This window comes from Varanus komodoensis, unplaced genomic scaffold, assembly GCF_004798865.1.
Source record: "Varanus komodoensis strain SLA01 unplaced genomic scaffold, ASM479886v1 scaffold24, whole genome shotgun sequence".
Lineage (NCBI taxonomy): Eukaryota > Metazoa > Chordata > Lepidosauria > Squamata > Varanidae > Varanus > Varanus komodoensis.
In genome coordinates, this window is record NW_025335641.1 from 6,465,993 (window position 1) to 6,488,349 (window position 22,357).

Consider the following 22,357-nt stretch of genomic DNA (forward strand, 5'->3'; position numbering starts at 1 on the left):
CTTATTTGTCAAATGCATTTCTTCATTTTCTTATAATGAGGCAGAACCTGTCTTTTATAAGCTTGGCAGGTTGATGTTTAAGGTTTATGAGCACCACCTAACTAAACATAAAAGCATAATCTTGTGTCATTAATTTTGGGGAAAGTGAAGCAGGTAACACTTTGATTAAAATCAATAGATTTAAAAGTGCTTTAGCTGTCTTGTACACATTCTTCTTCCTCTGAAGCTCCTTTGTTTCCAGTTTAGCGAACACTAACATTATTACTATTTAACTTTTAAAAAGATTAGGAGAGGCATAGCATGGCTAACACCAGTACTGATGGCTGCTTGAGCTATCACCTTTGAGCTCCATATGTGTTAAACAGCATTTTATTATTTACTTCATTTCTATACACTGCCTGTAGCGAAGCTCTCTGGGCAGTGTACAATAAAATAAAATACAATAAACAGTAAAAATTAATTTAAGGGAACAAAGATAATTAAAAAGCCCTGGCCAAGACTAAAAAGGCACTTGGCTAATTGTATTGGGCCCCTGAATGCCCAAGAGAAGTCTTTGAAGACCTCTGCAAAGAGGGCTGTCTTAACCTGGCACCAAAGGGATGGCAAATTTGGGCCAGGCAGGCTGTAGCAGGAAATGTATGCCAATGATGGGGAGCAATCACTGAAACCCCCCCCTCTAGTTGCTACCTTCCAAGCCTCTCAAGGCTTGGCACCTGGAGGAAGACCCCAGAGGCTGAGCATAGTGTCTGGGTAGATTGAGGTTGGAAGAGGCATGAAATGTCTGGGTAAAGCGGGGTTGGGAATGGCACCCCAACAGTTATTGTAGTCCCAAGCTGTAGGGCTTTATAGATTTACCACCTGGAATTGCAACCAGAAGCATACAGACAGCCAATGCAGATGGGCCAAAACCAGTTGTTAATCTGGCTGCCGCATTCTGCACCAGCTGCAGCTTCTGAATTATCTTCAAGGACAGACCCACTATAGAGTGTGTTGCAGTAGTCTAATTTAGAGATTACCAGAGTGAAGATTAATGAAACCAGGCTATCCCTGTCCAGGTAGGGGTGTGGCTGGCCACCAATTGTAGATGGTAGAGGGCATTTGGAGCCACTGATGCCAGCTGAGCATCAATGACAAAGATGGATCAGTCATGGCCCTCAGTCATGTTGAGGTCTCCATCCATGATCAGCTTTCACACAATGCATTTTCTGAAATGTAGCTTTATTTTGGAAATTCCTTAGTTTTAATGCAGTTGGAAGAATTAGGTCATCCTTCTAAATTTAAATTGTGAGTGGTCCTTGTCTTCATGCTGCACATCTGTTTCTATTTGCTTTTTGTGGTTTTGATTTTCTCAGGATCTTAAATGCAATGGGTTAAGTTTGTATTTTCACTCCACTGAGAAAGAAATGAGATGAATCTGTAATATAGCTGAGATAATCAGTGAAAATACCAGTTTTCATATATAATTTTCTGCAGCCTCAATATTCATTTATTTAAAACTTTTATATGCCGTCCTTTATAACATCTCAGGATGGCTTACAACATTAAAATCAGTATCCAATGAAGTAATTTCACAATATAATAAAACAATATATAATAAAACAATATATAACCAATAAAATAAAAGCGACTGTTAAAACCATTGAAATACTAATTTTTAAAATAATGCTTGAATAAAAAGGCTTTGACCAGGTGCCGAAAAAAAATATAGGTTTGGCACCAGGCAAAACTCTCCAGGGAGCACATTCTGCAATCTGGGCGCCACCACAGATAAAGGCCCAACTCCAAGTAGATGTCTTTTTTACCTCCTTCAGGGAGGGTTCCCAGAGCAGGGCCTCCTGCAGATCTTAAGGGGCATGATGGCATATAAGGAAGGAGACGTTCATTCAGATATCCCGGTCCCAAACCATGTAGGGCTTTATAGGTCAAAATCAGCACCTTGAATTAGGCCTGGACTTCAACTGGAAGCCGGTGGAGCTGGTAGAGGACTGTTATGTGAAAATAACGACTAGTCCCCATCAGCAGCCTGGCAGCTCTATTCTGTACCAGCTGAAATATCCAGACCATTTTCAAGGGTAGCCCCACGTAGAGCGCGTTACAGTAATCCAACCGGGAGGTTACCAGAGCATGTATCACTGTTGCTAGGCAGTGGTTGTCTAGGTAAGGATGCGGCTGATGGACCAGCCAAAGCTGTAAGAAAGCACACCTTGTGACCGCTGCCACCTGGATTTCAACTGGATTTTAACTGGATTTCAGTTAAATATGAGTACAATACAAGATCACCTACTTTGTTTTTATTTTTTCCTCATCATACAAGAAAAAACTAGCAGCAGATACATAAAGCCACTTTAAAATCTGTATGCAAACTACTAACAGCAGGTTTACATTTTGGAAAAAAATGTATATGGCATCCCATTGGAGCTGTGCTGCTCTAGAATGCAGGTGGCAATGGGAAAATTGCACCACTGAATGCCACCCACCATCGGAAGTTTCTGTGCCCCCCCCCCCCCCAGCCACACGGCTCTTGTCTTTTCCTGGCATTTTATTTTCCTTGCAAGGGCACTCACTCACACGTCACCAAAAAAAGCATCCAGATTATTATCTGCTAACTTGGGTACAAATTTGGGAATTATAATTTACATACACATCTCACTAGAGTAGAGAAAACTATAAGCAGGTGACTTGCATGTCTTTTTGCTTTGCATGCTCACTGGTGATCCGGGTTAGAGCAGTTTCCAAACTCTGTTCTGGCAACTGGAAAATCCCATGGTCTTCTAGATGCTACCTAAGGTCTCTAGAATTGCTCTGCCCAACTTACTGAAATATATAATACAAGATATTTTAAAGTATCTAATCCCATTCATTTGCATGAACATAATTTCCCCTCATCATTTTTTCGGCAACTGAGACAACTATGTTACATAGATAAGAATAATGGCTGAGCTATTGCCAGACAGATCTGATAAGACAGTACTATGATAATGAACACCAATTAAAATCCACCTTAACTCACATTATCATTTTATAAGGGATATTATAACTGATACCAACAATAAATTTGACATGCTGATTGAACAATACAGCTGATTAGATTTTTAACACCAGCATGAATTCAATAAGGGTGCATTCTTTTTTTTTTTTTTTAATTGAGTGTTACATTTATATCTCACCTTATTTTTCTTGCAAGAAATTCAGGGCAGTTTACATGATCCACTTCCTATTCATTTTATCCTCAAAGAACCCCTGTAAGGTAGGTTAGGCTGAGAGTCCATGACTGGCCCAAAATCACTAAGGAGCTTCATTGCCAAGTGGGAACTTCAACCTGAGCCTCTCCAGTTCCAGCTCAGCACGCTAAGCACTGCACAATGACTCAGGGTGTCCCAGAGCCCAGTGGATTTTGCAGATCTCCTTCTATGACTGCAGAGAGGTCCACTGGCAGAGGTCCAGCCTCACAAACCTTTGTCAGGCAATGGACCTGGCATGGTATCTCTGCCATTGGCATTCCAAAGCAGTGAAGGCAAAAGGCAGCATTCTGGTGGTGTTCCAAGAGAAGGTTTGGATCCTGTGTATCCAAAGCCTTCACATTCCCTAGAAACCCCGGAATGAGTGGATGAGGGGAACTACACTAGCCTTGGATCAGGCATAATTTATTTTCCTCCCATCAGAAATAATGAGCAGGGAAGGGCTAACCCCGAACACCAACAATATAAACTCAGCAAGGTCTGAGATTTGGCTGTTCCTCTGCCACAACTCCTCCATTTATGGACTAGGCAGTACTGCTGTCCAACAATGACAATGGTAAAGCAAACATAATTGACCCAAGACTGCAAATGCGAATGCCAGTGGAACATACAGTAAATATCCATTGCCTTAAGGGTCTAGATAACTATATGTGTGATGTTTTGTCTTGTTCAGCATGGAACTGCAACAAGGAAAATATGCATAATACAATGTGGAACACAAAAAAAACCTGATCCTTTTTGTCATAAGAATCACATGCAAATGGTAGGGGATGCAGAGCTTTGAAGAAAATATGTAGTAATGGAATGTTTACATGTGACTTAAAATAAGGGATTTGTTTTCTAAAAGGAGATTATTTCTTTTCAAGCTTAAGATCTGTTTAAGATTATGAAGATTAACTTTTCTGTCTGTTTAGCAGAAAATCTCCCCATTTATCAAAATACAAATACCATCTCTGGGTTGATGAATTACAGAAGCTGAAATGAGAGGCTATAAAATAAAGGCTTGAAAAGATTATGGTTTTCCCCCCAGAGCACTGATATGAGAACATTTCAATCTCCTGGAGCTGACCTAAAAACTCCCCTTCTTCCTACTACACAGGAATTTCAAAAAGCAATTCCAGCATGAAACTGATTTATCATCTGATTCTTAGTCTATCTCTTGAGACATGAATTAGAAAAGTGGGGTGGACCCCTGAACTGGATCAAGAACATGCTTCAGATCTGGGGCCAACCTCAGTGGCTTTTCCCTAGGCTTGACCCCTCGCTCGTTATGTTTCCCCTCCCCTCCCTTCCACACTCATATGTATGCAAACCCACTAATGAAGGATAAAGCTTCACCCATTTGATGAAATGGACCCTGGCCCACAAAAGCTTGTGCTAGTCATTCAGGTGTTGTACAGTCCTTAGTTTATGTTCAACATGCACACACGGTTGCACTTCTGGATTTAAAACAGGAAGAAACAAATGAGAGTGATGATGATCAGCAGAGGAATCTTATAAAGCTCCTATAATTTTCTAAGGACTGTACGAAGTTTAAAAGATAACATAATCCCTGCCACCTGTGGCTGTTGTTATATTAGATTTATACACTGCCTTTCTTCCTCTTGCAAGGAACTTACTCTTCCACCTCTCCATCCACGGCAACACTCCTGTGCGGAAGGTTCGACTGAGAGTCTGGGATTGATGAGAAATCACCCAGGGAGCTTCATGGCCAAGTGGGGACTAGAATCAAGATCTCCCAGGCCCCCAGTCCAACGCTCTGACCACCAAGCTACACTGGCTCTCAGGGTATAATCCTTCGCAGATTTACTGCAAAATAAAACCTGCAACTAACATGTTCGAGTCAGCTCTCCTATATTTACATCTGTATTGTAGTAGTATCTATCGTACATTTGATACAAGGTACCAGGGAGGTTTTGAAATCTAGAGTTGCTCAGAGTGTTATGAAATCCCCAGGAACTTGTTGCCCAATAACCAGACTGCAATAAAAACAAGCATGACAAAAACAAAACATGGACCAAATGGTTTACACACCCAAGTCTGTCCTAGTCCTAGGTAAGTCCTTTTTAAAGTTGAGAAAAGCATAGAACCAGCTCATGATTTAGTACCATGAGGAAGATGCTATTTTTGTCACTAGGTCCACTTATGTTACAAAATGAATAAACATGGATGTTCGTGGGGACTGGTCAAAGTTCTATAGGCTACAATCGTTCCACCATGCTGAATATGCTGGTTTTTGTGGTAGGTGGATCCCAGATTACTTACTGTTGAAGCCAGTTTTAGTCATACTTAGAGAAGACACAGTACTAACTAATCTGGCCCCCAGACCGTAGTTTGAGGACCCATGGCCTGTGGGAACAGGGCAGTTTATAATACTAAGATAGATAGACAGACAGACAGATAGAAAACCAGAAAAAGGGGAAATGTAATGGAGCTCTCTGAACAGTAACTTTCTGTTATAAGTCCTAACTGTAATTATTGTCTGCTTTGTGGAACATTAATGGGTCATTTTTCAAAGGAGACAATAGGCAGGTTTGCAGTCAGAGCCAGTGTAACTTAATTGTTGTTGGAAGGTTGGGAGGCAGTGCAAATAAAAGTGATTCCTAAGCACTTATTGCTTAGTGCAAATAAAAAGTGATTCCTGCAAATAAAAAGTGATTCCTAAGCACTTATTACCAAGCTTAGTGAACCTGCAGAGCTCCATTAGTTTGAAAGCTCAGTTTGTTTGACCAAAGATGGGGGAAGATGGAAGCTGGAGTCCAAAACCCAGAAGGGCATATGCTTCCCACCCTTGACCCATATGAACTGAAATTATTGCAAAGACCTCTGGAGAGTCTGTATGGTACACTTTGGGCCATCTCAACCACAGGCCCAACTCCTTGTTCATACATGGGTAACTTTCCCCCCTTCTCATAGGAGGAGGATCTGTTTCCACAGCAGGCAGCCAGATCACTACTTGAGGGGTCAAGATAGAGCAGTCCCTTCCTTAGCAAGCTGTACATCAGGCTTGGAGCTCTTTGGCCCTCACTATCTAATGCCCAGTCTTCCCACCTGGCATATGGAGGGCTGAAGCCATTATCTCCAACACTGAGTTGATCTCTTTGCTTGGTGGAGTGCGACACACCTTACCTCCTGCCTCTTTTCAATTCATTGAAATTGCCAGCACAATTGTGCAAAAAGCATACAAGATCAGGTGTTTCCATCATGTACTCACTTCCATCCTTACTTTTTTCCTTTTCCTTCATTTTAAGTTTGCTTCCCATGGCGAATTTAGAAGAGTTTTGATTAACTTAAAAGCTGTGATGTTTCAGTTCTAAGAAAGCATTGCGCTACTATAATTCATTGCATTTGTATCCCACATTCAACTCCCTTAAGACTCTCTCCACTTACACCATTTTCTTCACAAGAACCCTGAGTGGTAGGTTAGGTCAAGAAAGTGGGGTTAAACATTGAGATTCCTGTCAGGGTGTTTATTTGAACCTGGATCTTACTCGTCCTATCTGCCAACATCACTGCTTTTGTGTATTGTTTCGTTTTTTAGCGTTCAGTCATCAATAAACGAAGACAGCACTCCTACGGACATTAATCCGGGTGTAAACCTCACTGAATTCAGGAGGAAGAAGTTCGGCTTGCAGTTAATCTGCAACTTTACACACAGTTATCTGGGAGTAAGTTCCACTGGATTCGGTGAGTCTTCCTCCCACACAACCGGGATCGCGCGCAATCGCGCCCTGGGTTTCTCCCGGGGTGAGCTGCGCTGAAAGACGCGTTTCGGCTGCTTCGCCAACAGCCTCTGGCCCGGCTGGGGCAAAGGGCAAGCTCAGCGGAAACCTCCCGCCGGCCTCCGTGCGCAGCAGCAGCAGCCCGGGGAAGCCACGTGCGCGTCAGCGTCGAAGCAGGGAGTGGCCCGGAGGTGGCGGCCGCGGCAGCGAGGAGGAGGAGAGCGAGGCTGCGGTAGGAGGGGCCGGGGACCGCGGCCTCGGCACTCTCCGCGCGGACTTTAGCGGAGAGCATCCGCCACCGTGCACCGCTATGGAAGACGCTGGCGCCGGCTCCGCGCACTGCTGTCCGCATCGCCGCTGCCCGTGATTCCCGCCACTGTGTGCTGCTCCCTTTTGAGCGAGGTGAGCCGCCGGTCGGAGAAGATGGAGTAGCAGCGGCGACCCGCTCATGCGCCGCTTTCGATGCCCAGAACCCGGCGAGGCTGGAGCGGCTTTGCTCTTTAGCAGAAATGAGATTGGGGAGACCCGCCAAGTGATTGCAGCGAGGCGGGAGAAACCAAATAGAGAAGGGGGAGAGACCCTCCAAGTGATTGCGGGGCGCAGAGGAAAAGCAGGGATTGGGGTTCAGCCTCGCCGTGGGATGGAGCCGCGATCCCGCCGGGGAGGAGCCGGGCTGCTCGCCCACCTCCCCCAGTTTTCTCGTTCCTTTCCTCTCTTCGTTCATACTGTTAGCTGCACATCCACTCCCGTCTTCGTTTTTTGTGGCCAGCGGGGAGGCGAAGAAAGCGGTCTTAGAGTTGTTTGCGCCAAATCTCGCCGCTTTGGCTTTTGTCTCCACCCCGTTGAGTCGTTCTGGGCTTGAGACCGAGCGACCAGCGGCGTTGCTCCTGTGGTCTCCCCCGGAGGCCGTGGGGTGTAGAGTGCGATGAGCGAGCCCGTTAGCTGAGCGCGCCCGCTGTATTGAGTTGCTCTGTCCCGGCTGGCTTCCTGTGGCGCCGTCGTATCTCTCTTGGAAAAAGTGCCTCCACTTCGGCTAACTTTATTTGGGTTGTTTGGTGGCTGCGTGCGAGGAAAGAGGTTTCCCCGAGAAGTTGCAGTGCAAACCGGTCAAGAGCGAGGAACATCCCCTTTGCTAAGAACTTGGGGAGATCCCTTGATGGGAGGCTTCTCTCTTCCGCCGCCCTGTGTTCGGAGTAGCCAACCGGCCGCTACTTTCGCGTGGCCTCTTCGCAGAATCACGCAGGCGGAGGAGGCCGAGTGAAAGGGGGAAAGTCGCATTTTCAAGACCGGCATTGTGCCTTCTCCCCTAAAGAATGTCGATGGTTGGCTTAGAAACCAGAGTAGGGGGAAGGGTGGGAAATGGCTGCTGGTATTAAAAATATAGTTGTATTGAATAAGTTCCATTTAGTATTCCAATAAATAAAGATGTTCTACACTTGGAGGGCGAGTGAAATTGTCAGTGCTGAACGGGTAAACTCCCACTTGGAGGCCCAAGTGGCACATGGGTGTGGCCACCGAGTCTGGGCTGGCCCCGTTCAGGCAGCAGATGCTGGGAGGCAGCAGCGGAGTGTGCAAGGAAAGCAGTGTGTGTCTTGCACACACGCTATTGTGTACCTCCTAAAGCGGCCTGCTGCCTTCAAGTTTTGTGGATAATTTTGTTCTGTTGTTTTCCACAGTGTTGTGGGTGACAGATATATCTGCCTGTCCAGGTTGCTTTTGGACATGGAATGGAACTTTCCTTCACCTGAAGCAACAGAATGTCTTGGGGTGGCCCTGGCCAAGCCACATTGGCTTGGGAATGTGCTGAAGTTGCTGTGGGTGGGGGGAGGGGGAGGCAAGATGTGCCACTGTTGAATTACTGTCCAGCTGCTCCCACAAACAACAGACACTGAAGCAAAGGAAAAGGAACCAGCGGCTGTTTAGATGTTGTGGCCTCCAGCTGCAGAGCCATCACAGCCAACGGTAAGATATGTTGGGAATTGTAGTTTAGTACATTCTAAAGGATGCAGTTTCTCAACCTGTGTAATAATGCCACAACATGTCCCTCTGAACAGCAAGATATAACTTGCTGGCACTAGTACATCTAGTAGAAAGCAACTTTTTCCCACCCTGATGCTCTCCAGATATTTTGAACTGCAAATCATAGCATTTCTGCCTATGCTACCTGGCACTTTTGGGAAGACCAAAATGTCAAGGGGGTACCAGATTTGGGAAGTCTGGATTGAAGTTTTGGATATAGACCAGGGTGCCCCAAGTTCAAATTCCCATCTGGGCATGAAGCTCACTTGGTTGACCTCAGGTCAGTACCTCAGCCTCACCATGATCCAGGCTTATTAGGATAAAATGGGATATGAGTGGCAAAGAATCTTGTATGCTGCCCTGAGCTTTGTGGAGGAAGGATGGGATCTGTGTGCAACAGATAAACACTACAGGCAGTTGCATGAGTGGGTGAGAATTCCTTCCAGATGACAGGCAATGAGGTTTTATTAACTGAAAAAGTGATGTCTGTGTGTGTTTCCTTTGGGTTCATTGGTGTACCTCATGTCGAACACTGGCAATGGTTGGGTAGGAGAGCCACCAACTCTAGTAAATGGTTTGCGACCAGTAACTGTTACACGGGGGTAGGCAATTTGCAGCTCTCCAGATTGTTGTCCCACAGGTCTCATGAGCTCCCTCACAGCTTTGTTGCTAAACTGATAGGAGCTATAGGTCATCGCATCTAGAACTCCAGAACTTAACATAACTTCAAGGCTGTTTTTGAGACTCACATCCTAATGGCTTTGTTCCAAATGCAGATGCTTGGAGTGTTATAGTTGAGTGCCAAGGCATTTATGCTGTGGGGTCCTATTTAACTTCCTCATGAAACTACTGAAAGAGGTTTTCAGCTATATGGAGGGAAGTATGCCAATGACGCCCAGCTCTTTTCTCATTGTTATTTTAATTGGATGAGATAACAAATTTGCCTTGAAAGGATAGTGCCCAAGATTAGAACTTAGATGGTGGTACTGCTGACTGGTGGTTCTGTGGTTTGGAAATGTAGTTTCCGTTTATGAGTTTCATTTCCCTGAAGTTTGTGCCCTCTCTCTGTTAGAATCAGTTGTGGGAGGCGAGGTAAGAATGACATAAAATCAAAACTGAAAAGAACACAGAGTCTAGTACTGCCACTTGCCCAGGCTGAGCCGGAATAGTTTTAAGTGGCAGAGAATTCACTATTTTACTCCCCTACTGACCCCTTACCTGGCTGGAGTACTGAGAGTCAGTCGGATTAAACTCAATGGGTCGTACATCTGAGTAGATGTTTCTAGGTTTGCATTGTCAATAGATTTCATACGCAGGCTTAAAATGCTTGATTTTAGAAGTCTTGATTACATAGTAAAAGATACTTCTTGCAAGATTGTTTTGTTTACGTGGTTTCCCAATTCATGAGAAAATGTAGCCATAATGAATAGGGAAATATGAGCAGGACTTCAGGACACACAGTTATTTTTTTACTTATCAAAAAGTTTTTCTTTTTAAAAAAGAGGTTTCTTGTACTGTCTAATGAATTTCTTTTCTCATTCTTGGTAATATGAGAAGATATACTCTGCCAGCTTTTTCTTATCCCATGTAATTCCCTTAGAAAAGAAACTGAGAATATTTGAAAATCTTCTACTTAAGCATTAAATCTGTAAGAGCTAGATTAGTACTTATAGTCTGAATAGTACAATTAAAAGAGCAGTTTCTGGACATTTATCTGTGGGACTAATGATTATGTTGTGGCTCTTATAATGGAATAACAACTGATGGAAAACATAACCAGAAAGAGTAATACGGAGTCAGTAATACTCACCTTCCTGTACCTATTTTGCTGTCCATCATAGTTATAGTTTTGTAGCATGTTTCCTTTGGGTGATGTCAACTGTTAGCAGCATCTGTAATTGCATCCATGTGCAGCTCGGCCCACCTACCCAGCCCTGTGATGCCATTGTATCCTGAAATGTGGGACTTACTCTGGCAAGGTCCATAAATATGATTGTGGGCATTCTGTTTGTTTGAATGACTGGGAATCAGCAAGTATGAAGACAGACCAAACCCTAGAATTGGTACGCTCATTCATGGGGTACAGTGCACAAAATGTGACTGTATATACATAAGCCTTTCTGCAGCTATGTTTGGTGCCAAGACCAGTGTGCTGGCATATATGGAATTGGAAGAATGACTAAATTTCCCTTTGAAATGAGCCATATAAAGACCTGAGCACCTGTGGCTTGTGAATCATTTCCCTTTTTTCTGTTGTTTTTAATCCGTTAGAGAATGCTGTTATTTCTGTACAGTATTTCCTGCATGTCTATCCATTTCCAGCTAGTTCACTGCCGGCTCTTACATCATTTCTTTGTGCATTTTTCCTAAGCAAGGTAGATGATAGGAAATTGCCAAGTCAGGGTGCTGGTCCATCTAACTCAGTAGTACTTAGAGTTACTTTCAGTGGCTGTCCCTTTTCACTCCAAGTATGTGCTTTGTTTCTGAAGTACCATCCTTCCCACGAATATGTGAAAAATCTGCTACATCTGATTTTTGTTATTCTAATCTGTATCACCTCAAAACAGAAAAAGGTGCATTAACGATTTGAAACGATTTGAACGTGGACGATTTGAAAAAGGTGCATTAACCCACCCTCAAAATTATTAAGGAACCAACACAGAATAGACTACAAGGTGAGAAATTAGGAAGGCCATAGAAACACATATCACAGATCTGCTCATCTCAACCCTTCTTTACAGATACCTCTATTACTAGTCTACCTTGCATATGTTTTATGTGTATGCTATCTTCAGAGTCATTTCAGTTCTCTAAAAATTAAAGGAATATACTTCTAGGGACCATTTACAGAAAACCACAAAATAATCTGTGAATTTCTGCTACTTTCTATCCTGGGTAGTCAGAAAGCTGTCAGTTGGACACAGGTTAAATGTAGTATAGTATTTGATATGGTATAATTCTAGTTTATTGCAGGATTACATTTCAGATAGTCTGTACATGTGTATTTGTGGGAAATGATGGTTGGAAGAGAAGCTTACCTCTTAGACAGCAATGGTGTTGGGAACTTGTTGAACTGTTCCATTCATGGGATCTCTCTTTATAGAGTGATTCTATGACTGTAAATATTACATTAAATCATCCCTCATATTATTTGGCAGGGGTTTGGGTGGGGAGGAAGTTTGTGTAGGATTGTATTAAAGGCTATTTTTCTTAGGGTAATAATACTTCACATGTTTCTAATGCTTTCAACTCTTCAGAGTGTTTCACAAGCATTATCTAGTTGTAATTCTTACAACAAAGCCTTAAGGCATATCAATATTATTATCCCACATATTGTAGATGGCAGGACTACAACATGTGGGCCAAGAATATGTGGTTTGTTAGAAGTACATGGTGGAAAAAGATTTGAATATGATTTCCAGATTCATAGTTTAGCTTCATAGCTGCTACTCTTCACAAGCGCTCACCGGTGACTTGTGACACTGAGAGCTGTTTTACATGGTCCAAAGCATTTCTTTCTGGTTCTCTTGACTAGAAGAGTCAAGCTGGATCAGACTAAAGCCCATTCTGGTCCAGTATTGTATTTCCATAATGGCCAGCTAGATGCCACAAGTGGGACATAACCGAGATAGTCCTGTCATGCAACTGGTATGAACAGCCATACTGCTTCTTATACTGGAGGTAATATGTAGCCATTGTGAATGGTAGTCATTGAAAGTTATTATGAGCAGCCATAATTAACCATTAAATAGGGCTGCCCTTGAAAATGTTGAAACCTCCAGTTACAAAATATGGCTGCCAAAATGTTGACTGTTCCAATCCAATTCACTAATTTTGAAAGAGTATCACTGGCTTTATCAGGCTTTGTAGGCCCTTTTCAGGATATTGCTGGTTCTTTCTTTTAAAGCCCTAAATAACTTGGGACTGAAATAATAGAAAGAGTTTCTGTTCCAATGCTAGCCTTTAAAATACTATGCTGAGGCTCCACCAAAGGTTCAAAGTTTAGCAAGGGAGAGGGCTTTCTTTCCAGGGGCATTCAGGTTATTAAATTGTCCCCTTAAAGAAGTTTGCTGGCACTAAAATAGCTATCATGTAAGCACCTAGTAAAACTTTTTTTTCACCTACGCATTTTAATAGATATTTAGTGATTTAGGGTGCAGTCCTATGCAAACTTAGACATAAGAACAGCTCCCAACATCCCCTAGCTAGTCAAGTCATCAAACAAGTTTTAGTTTGCTTTTGTAGGTTTTCCAGAAAATTATGTAAGTTTTCCAGAAAATTTCATATCAGAAAATTTTCCAGTGCAAATTAGGATAGTTTTCAATTTGCATTGGAAAATATTCAGATACTCCAGAGCAGGAAAGAAAAGTTGTGGCCTTCCAAATGTACTGTCTTACAAGTCTCATCATCCTTTAGCATGGACTCTGTCAGCCAAAGCTGGTAAAAACAATAGACCAAACATTTGAAGGGTCACAAGTTGATTGCCCCTGCTCACAAGATATCTTATTTATACTTGTCTTTAAACAACTAAGCCTGATGCTGGGAACAATTGACGGAAAAAGGAGAAGGGGACGGCAGAGGATGAGGTGGCTGGATGGAGTCACTGAGGCAGTGGGTGTGGGCTTGGGTGGACTCCAAGGGATGGTGGAGGACAAGAGAGCCTGAGGGAATGTTGTCCATGGGGTCATGATGGGTCGGGCACAATTTTGCGACTAAACAACAACAACGTGACCTGAAATATTTCAGATAAAAAAAGTAAAGCCCGCCTAATATTAGGTAAATGTTATACTGTAAAAAAAAAAAAAAAAAACTGGAGTAAACATCTAAAGACAATGTGCTTCCCTTAAGATTGCTTAAATTTAATGGGAAATTCATCGAAGCTACTGAAACCTGTTGATACATTAATTTTAGAAATCCAAGAAATATGCATGATAGGAACAATCATTCCTCTGTTTCAGCAGAGTTCAGCTCTGTTTCATCCTGGGTTGGAAGAAAAGGAATCATAATGTCTGAATGAACACCCTGATCGCAGGAATAGATGCACTTGAAGCTAGTTCAGTCAGTCAGCCAACAGGGCATGGGAGGTACTCATACTTGGGGCTCCATGAATCATTCTTGGGGAGTTGGTAGTTCAAAATACACTATTTTTATAGCAAGCATGAAGCCTCCTATTGCAAGTATTTAGCTGAACAAGCAGAAAATCAAATTTGCTTTCAACAAATCAGTGCAAACGGTCCACTTCCATGCAAAGTGAGAGCTTCTTTCTGCAGCTTATCTTGAGCTTTTGTACTGTGACGCAATGTAATGTAATACTGTGGAAGGGCATTGATTGCTGCTGCCTTTGTACATTTGGTGGGGCTGCAGTCCTGCATGTAGTTAAGTAGGTTAAGTCTTGTTGAGGTCAAACAGTGAAGTCATCTCATTTAAGCAGGTTGAGTAGATGCAGCATTGCAGCCCGAGTGAGGAGCAATTTTATTCCATTAACAGAATGCATTCATTCTGGGATTGAATTTTTTTCTCATGGAAAAATTAAAACTTTTTTTTTTAAAGAGGAAACATGAGTCTGTGAATTCTTCCAGGCTTACATTCTTGATCCTAACAACATAATGTGGAAGCAAATTACATAAGAAGGGCAGAAAATTAAGACTGCGATCATATGCATATTTACCTGTGATGAAGCCCAGTTGAACACCATTGGACTTGGCAGTCAACATGCACAGAATTGCACTGTCAGACTGTAGCCCTTTGTGCCTTAGGAGTAAACTTCATTTAATACAATATGTATAAGGTTATGTAACTCATGTGAATACTATCTGGAAGTAAGTTCCACTGAAGTCAACAGGATGTACTTCTTAGTAAACAGATTTAGATTGTCCTTCAAAGGAATTGGAGTCTTGTACATTCTTGCATATATGGAGGACACCCACATATACACATGGTTTCTTTTGCTTTATTAATTTCTCAACTGACATTTAAACTTCTCATCATTCAAAACATTTTAGTCATCCTAGAGAATAAATGTCGACTGTCTGGGCAGAAGGGCAGGCCAGCTTAATTAAACTGTTTTTCACAGTCATACTTTCATTGTCGTCCTACATCCTGGAGCAGTCTTGATCGTGTGTCTGATTTCATGGTTGTTGTTTGAATTGGATCCTAAGAGATGCATGGAATGGAGAGATGCTTCAATTGACAAGAGGGGTCAGAAAAGGCATGGAACAGTGTGATCCTATTATGTTCCTAGTCAGGCTTAAGGCCACTGAGTCTAATGGAATTTGCTCTAAGAAAAGAGTTTAGGGTTGAAGCCAAAACAACCTGGAAAGCTTGCCGTTGCTAACTTTTGGTGTGCCTTAGGATGAGGATGATGACAACATGCACCTGTTTAGGCATGTCATGAATGGAGCCAGGTGGAGGCAGGGGTCAGAGTAGATGGCCTGGGAAGCCCCTTCTGACTTACTATGTTTCTATGGTGGTGGTGGTGGTGGTGGTAATGGGGGGTATCCCCAAATGGAGGGAGGTGCACTGGTTAAACCTGGTCAACAGCACAAATCTGCTTTGTTTGTTCAAAATAAATCCAACTATCTTGAATGAGGGTTACTTCCAGATAAGACAGCATGGTTATGCACTCTGTTATATTTTAAGGAAGTTCTGAAGTTGTATTAACTAAATTAGATATTTCATTGTTGTAAGGCAGCTTTCCCTGACCTGGTGCCCCCCGCCCATTGTTCTGGCTGGGTATTCTGAGAGTTGAAGGCCAAAATGTCTGGAAGGCACCAAGTTGAGAAAGGGTGATTTAAATAGTATATTGAACTTGCATCACCTTCATTTTGCACTAATTGCTTTCAAGATTAAAATAAACTATTTCTTTCCCACTTTCTCTCTTCCTCTTCCAATTCATGTTTTCCCCTCTGCATTGCCTTTCTTGGTCTTTTAATGGGCAAAACAATCAAACAAAAAACAATTGTAAACAATGAATGAAGAGTGAAGTTATACACAGTGCCTATTTGGAATATCACCTTTATGTTCTGAGTAATCCACAGCTTCATGAGCTTCCACATGCGGTATTTTATTTAATAGTAAGAAATGTCTAGGCATTAAAGGATCCAAGACTGTTTAGTGAAAGGTTCTAAGCTGTTGTGTCTACCTGCTTTTTTTGGGGGGGGGGCGGGGGAGTGGGGAAATTGCCGTGACCAGAGTTCAGGGATATGTGAGCCAAGCGTTGTGTGCCAGCAGGGTTTGAGAACTGGAGCAAGGGAACCAAAGAAGTAAGTCAGCTGAAAGGGACAATCTCTCTGCTTAGCAGTATGTTCCCCTTGGTTTTAAGTGTTGAACTGACAGCTCTCTGTGCCCTCCACCTTTTCAACTCCCTTCCTCTATTCAGAAAATATACTAGCCTTGATGGCCTAGATGTACTTTTGGACTGATCCAGAAATCCAGTGAAGATAAGCAGGGAAGGGACAGAAAATGCATAGTATTTATACCTGGATTAATAACAGTGTTTGGAGTCATTTCATAAAAGATTGTGCTATCATTGACTACTAGTCATGACCCTTTATGGCCTCTAGAATCAGTGGAAGTCTGCATCTGTATTTCAGCTGCTTTGGCAACACAAGCCAGAGAGTACTAAATTTTATTAATGTCCTGTTCATCAGCTGCCCATAAGTGTTTACTTGGCCACTTGTAGGAAGGAGGGTGCTCATCTAGGGAGGAACTGCAGCTCAGTTTGAGAGTGCATTCAGAAGGTCCCTAACTCACTGTGAGTGACCAGTCATGTTATCTGAATCCAAGATGGCTTTTGCAGGGTGGCTTATTTTTCTGAACAAGTCACCCTCAGAACCTATGGCTTGTTTTACAGTTATTCTTGTACATGATGGTCTGTTGTGTTGTCCAGACATGGAATAATAATTTTATCATGGGTTGCAGTGATTGGCTAGAGAGATTTTCAACAAGAGCAGCAAACAGGACTGTGCCACTGACTTTTCACGGTCTTCCCAGTACCTGCCCTTCCAGTGGTGTCAAAATGGCACTTTGGAAGGACAGTAATTTTTTCCTGGATTTTTTTTCCTGGTGTCTCAGAAATCCCAGTTGGGTTGTAACTTATTATTGTCCGTCTTTCAGATGTGTGTGTGCTTAACTTTCTTGGTCAATTGTCTGAGGTGAGGGAATCAAAGTAGCAGTCAACTACAAGAGTGGAGGATCAGTATCTCCTGTTAGCGATGCAATGTGATCCTCTTGGTTTTAATTGCTGAACTGCCAATTCTCATCACCCTCTGCTGTTCTAACACTTCTAATCCTCCAGCTACTCCAGGAAGGGGAGAGGCTAGCTTCAGCTCCTGCATGTTTGTGTGAATGGCTGCTTTTGCTGTGGTAGTTTTTGTCGATTTGTTTGTTTTTTAAAAGGCCTTTAGCAGAGATGGAGTGACTTGAACCCCATGGGGTGGGCAAGGATAAATACTGCTGCTACTAGTGTCCCACATGCTCTAGCCTGTTCCACCACCTTTTGAGGGATTTTTAACCTGTCAGGATTATTTTTTGGACTGAGAAATAGATAGCAATTTAAAGACTAGGAAGTAAGTGGAGGGGAAATGTGTACACCTGTAATAACAGTGCAAGTACTCCTGGTGCCCCCATTAGTTCCCTGCCATTACAGTTGTGTCTGTTTCTGCTTTTTGTTTGTCAGGGACACTTGGTAAGCACAGCCATAAGGAACTCTGAGAAGGCGCTTAGGGTGGGCAGAGATTATAGGGACACCTCTTCCCTACTCCCTTTGGCAGCTGAAACAGACAAGAAAATTGACCAGGCAAGACAGCTGCAGTGTGTGCCTGTCCACTTGAGAAAACTGGACAAAGGAAATAATGAAAAAATATGAGTCCAAATGTACATGTCTGAGGCACCCCTCTACCCAGTGATCCCAGTTGTACTTTTTGAGACTCTGTAATAAAACTAAAAAGCAGCAACAAATGAAAAGGTGTAGTGATCAGAACAGGGAAAGAAAGACATGACAGGTTCTGCTGCAAAGGATGCTGGGATACATGCCAGAGTCAGCTGAGGCAGAAGGAGTGGGAGAAGCGTCCCGGTCAGTTGCGCTCCTGTCAAACATACTGTTCAGGGAATGGCCGGCCCCCCTGGATGATTTTCAGGGCGGTTTAGCATGATATGTGAAGATGCCCTGCATGAGACAAGTTTTAACTAGGTAGTGCTTTCATATGATTCAACAACTGCTCTTGTTATGTGCACAGGAAAATTTTATTTTGTCATCTCCCACTCATTTAAATTCCCGTAGGGTATAGTAGTGTTGTGGTGGATAGGGACAACCCCATGTGTGGATAAATTTGAATACTACAAGTGATTTTTTAAAACTACTGTAGATTAGACTGCAATAGTCAAAGTATTGGACTGGAGATCTGGGTTCTAGTCCCCATTTGGCCTGGGTGACTTTGGGCCAGTAACTCACTCTCAGCCTGACCTACTTTACAGGATTGTGAGGAGGGAAAATGGAGTGGAGGAAAACTATGTCATGCACCTTGGGTTCTTTGCAGTGTTATAGCTCTGTGCACACCTACCTGGGGGTAAGTTCTTTTCAACATAGCCGGGCTTACTTCTCAAGAAACATGGATAAGATTGTACTATTATTTTGTCACTTGTCAGGCAGCCTCTGGACTCTATCTGAAGGTTATATGTCTGTGCCTGAGTTGAGGTTGGGGCCAAATGTATCATTCTGTTCATCCAGATGTGTTACACTCACTGTTTACTGGGAAATTCTGCAGATGTGAAAAGGCTTCCTTGTTTGGCATGCAAGAGTAAGGTAGAATGAATCCTTTATATACAGCAGCAGCAAATCTTGCAAAAAGCTGCTCCTCCGACTTTCTTTGGCTTCACCATGGTGTGATCTTAAACTGATGTTTCTGACGAGGAGCATGGTCTGACTCAGAATGAACTCTTTTATAAGTCTGGTATTTTATATTTGCTCAAATTTTTGAGTTGAGTAGTTGGGAATGTCAGTACGAAGTACTCACATATGTAGTTAGCTCCATTTACTGTTTGGAGAAGATCAAGAATTGTGCTAACGGTGTCAGTTCTTGAACCAGTGTGGAAATTCATATTTCTTGTCTGCCACAGAGCCTATTGAGGACACAGTCCTATGCACAGTTAGACGTGCAGGGCTTTATTCTGTCCAAATATGCTTTGGATTGTGCTTTAAGTGACCTTGAGCTACTCACAGCCTCCTGACCAAGCCACTTTGCAGGATTGTTGTATAGCGAAAAAAAAAGGAATCCTGAGCATGCTGTCTTGAGAATTTTGGGGTCAAAATTAGAGTTCGATGCTTGCTTGCTTGCTTGCTTTGGTCCATTCATTTATTGCAGGGGTCCTCAAACTTAACAGGGGCCAGTTGAAAGGTGTCGGCGATGGGCGGAGGTCATGGGCCGGGCCGGGGGGGGGGGGCACACACACACGGCGGGGCAGGGGTGTGCGTGCGCAAACATCATTTTCTCCTAGCAAGTCCAAAATTATCTCCTTGGAAGCAAGCTGGTGCATTAAATAAGATTTGGCTTTTTCAGTACTACAGTGATACTTCTTTAACTTCTCCAGTTTGTGAGAAGGAGATTGGTTTGATGGTGTGCATGAAAGGAGAAACCAAATAACATCAAGCCCTAAAATTCCATCTGGAGCATTATGCAAGCTGTCTGGGGTTCTCCACCAGAATAAAGCAGAAATAAACTGACTGTGAAGCTCACCCACATTACACAGCCCAAACTGTCTTTCTTGCTGTCCTCACTCTACAAATCCCTTTGCTACCATTTTGCCACCCTGGTGAGTGAAAGTTTCACTTATACCCAGGGTGGTTGCACAACCACTGTTAATGTACAGAACTGGTGCGTCTGCATGGCAACGCATGAAGCTTACCTGATTCCTTTGGTGCACAGGAGTAGCCACAGACCAACCAGCTGCGCAAAGCCATGACATTCCCAGAAGGCTTTGTGTGCTGTAGTGTCTGAGGTCACTGATCTTTCTAGACCAACATGGGAGGTGTTTTGCCACAGTCTGGCACTATGGAATGTCAATATGGAACAGGGATAGGCAACCATTAAGGCCCATGGGCACATCTGGCACTTCAAGAATCATCCTGAGCGCTGCCACCATCCCAAGCACCACCACAATACTGCTTACTATGGGAGGCATGTCAAAAGACAGGCAGTGTGCCCAAATGGTTTGAATTCAAAACAGGTGTACTCAAGGGGCACCTGAGTCCAGCACACTTAGGCGTTTCTTTGAATGCACTGTTTTCAGCACCAGTAAAAGCCTGTATCACACCCATCCTAGCTGCCTGCAAGAAACAGTGTTAATTTAAAAAATGTAGGGAGGGAAGGGCGTTCTAGCAAGCTCCAAGTCAAGGGTCTCAGTACACTCCCAATATGGACAAACCATCTGTCTGTGCAGAGGGTACAGGAATGGGCATGCCATTTGTTCCATCTTGCAGTTGTTTCATAAAGATGTTATTCTTCAATTGCATTTTATAAGTCATTTAGGACACAATCTTGTCCATGTTTAGACAGAAAAGAGTCCTGCACTTTCCAGCATGGGAGTCCCAGGACTTTTCTGTCTAAACATCTACACAATTGTGTCCTTTGCAGTTTTCTATATTAGGCTGTTAATCACTGTATCTGCTTTCTGTTTCTTGGTAGAATTGAAATCCGAGCACTACATGGGGAGCATTAATTACCTGCTTTTCCACTGTGTAACTTCTGAATATAGCAAATAGGACAAACACACAAGAGAAAATCATGCTTTCTTACATGTTCACAATTAAATGTTGCATTTTCCCTGTTCTTAAAAAAAAAACTTGCTGAAAGAGTTGATGGGACATAGAAGCAAAACATCATCTCATCATCTAAAGAACCTGTAAATTACCACAAGTAGGGAATGTTGAGTGCACAATAAATGCTTCATGTTAAAAAAGCTATTACTAAGGAGTTTCTAAAGCTTTCATTCTGTTCTTTCCAAGTGTGTTCTAGTTCTTTTCCCAAATATTGTTCCAGTTCACACTTCACCTGTAAAAGGTTTCTGACCCATTTCAGTATCACTATTTCTTAGCTTATTCTGGAACAACTTCAGCTTCTCTATGGCTTTGTCAGACTCTGCTCACTTTTGCCTCTGTCATTTAACTAGAGATAGAGACCAATATTGGAAGAAATGGAGTATCCTTCATAGTCAGTAAAAGAGTAGGAAAAGCAGTACTGGGATACAGTCTCCAAAATGACAGAATGATCTCAGTTCGAATCCAAGGCAAACCATTCAGCATCACAATAGTCCAAGTCTATGCCCCAACCACTGGTGCTGAAGAGGATGAAGTTGACCGGTTCTATGAAGGCCTACAACACCTTCTAGAATTAACACCAAAAACGATGTCCTTATCATCATGGGGTATTGGAACGCTAAAGTAGGAAGCCAAAAGATAACTGGAATAACAGGCAAGTTTGGCCTTGGAGTGCAAAATGAAGCAGGGCACAGGCTGGTAGAATTTTGTCAAGAGAATACGATGGTCATAGCAAACACTCCTTTCCAACAACCCAAGAGATGACTCTACACATGGACATCACCAGAAGGTCAACACAGAAATCAGGCTGACTATGTGCTCTGCAGCCTAAGATGGAGAAGCTCTATACCGTCAGTAAAAACCAGACCAGGAGCTGACTGTGGCTCAGATCATGAGCTTCTTGTTGCAAAATTTAGGCTTAAATTGAAGAAAGTAGTGAAAAGCAGTAGGCCACTCAGGTATGACCTAAATCATATCCCTGATGAATATACAGTAGAGGTGACAAATAGATTTAAGGAATTAGATCTGATAGACAGAGTGCCTGAAGAACTATGGATGGAGGTTCGCAACATTGTACAAGAGGTAGCAACTAAAGCCATCCCAAAGAAAAAGAAATGCAAGAAAGCAAAATGGCAGTCTGAGGAAGCTTTAAAATAGCTGAGGAAAGAAGGGAAGTGAAAGGCAAGGGAGAAAGATATAAACAATTGAATGCAGAATTCCGGAGAACAGCGAGAAGAGATAAGAATGCCTTCTTAAATGAACAGTGCAAAGAAATAGAAGAAAACAGAATAGGGAGGACCAGAGATCTCTTCAAGAAGATAGGAGATATGAAGGGAACATTTCATGCATAGATGGGCATGATAAAGGACCAAAATGGCAGGGACCTAACAGGCAGAAGAGATTAAGAAGAGGTGGCAAGATTACACAGAAGAACTATACAAGAAAGAGCTTAACGTCCCTGATAACCACGATGGGGTGGTCACTGACCTCGAGCCAGACATCCTGGAATGTGAAGTCAAATGGGCCTTAGGAAGTCTGAGCAACAACAAAGCTAGTGGAGGTAA

General features: G+C 42.9%; 1 protein-coding gene across 3 annotated transcripts in view; it reads left to right on the plus strand.

Annotated features, from left to right (window-relative positions):
- The first annotated feature begins 7,227 nt into the window (after positions 1 to 7,227).
- The window catches only part of LRRC8C (leucine rich repeat containing 8 VRAC subunit C), a 48,014-nt gene continuing 32,884 nt past the window's right edge, over positions 7,228 to 22,357 (plus strand). For 2 of the 3 annotated variants that reach the window (XR_006414948.1, XM_044432437.1), the window contains exon 1: positions 7,228 to 7,363. The gene's annotated coding sequence lies outside the window, so the exon portion shown is untranslated. Of the gene's footprint in view, positions 7,364 to 8,812; positions 8,924 to 22,357 lie in introns of those variants that run through there. The other variant, XM_044432438.1, reaches the window with a different exon arrangement.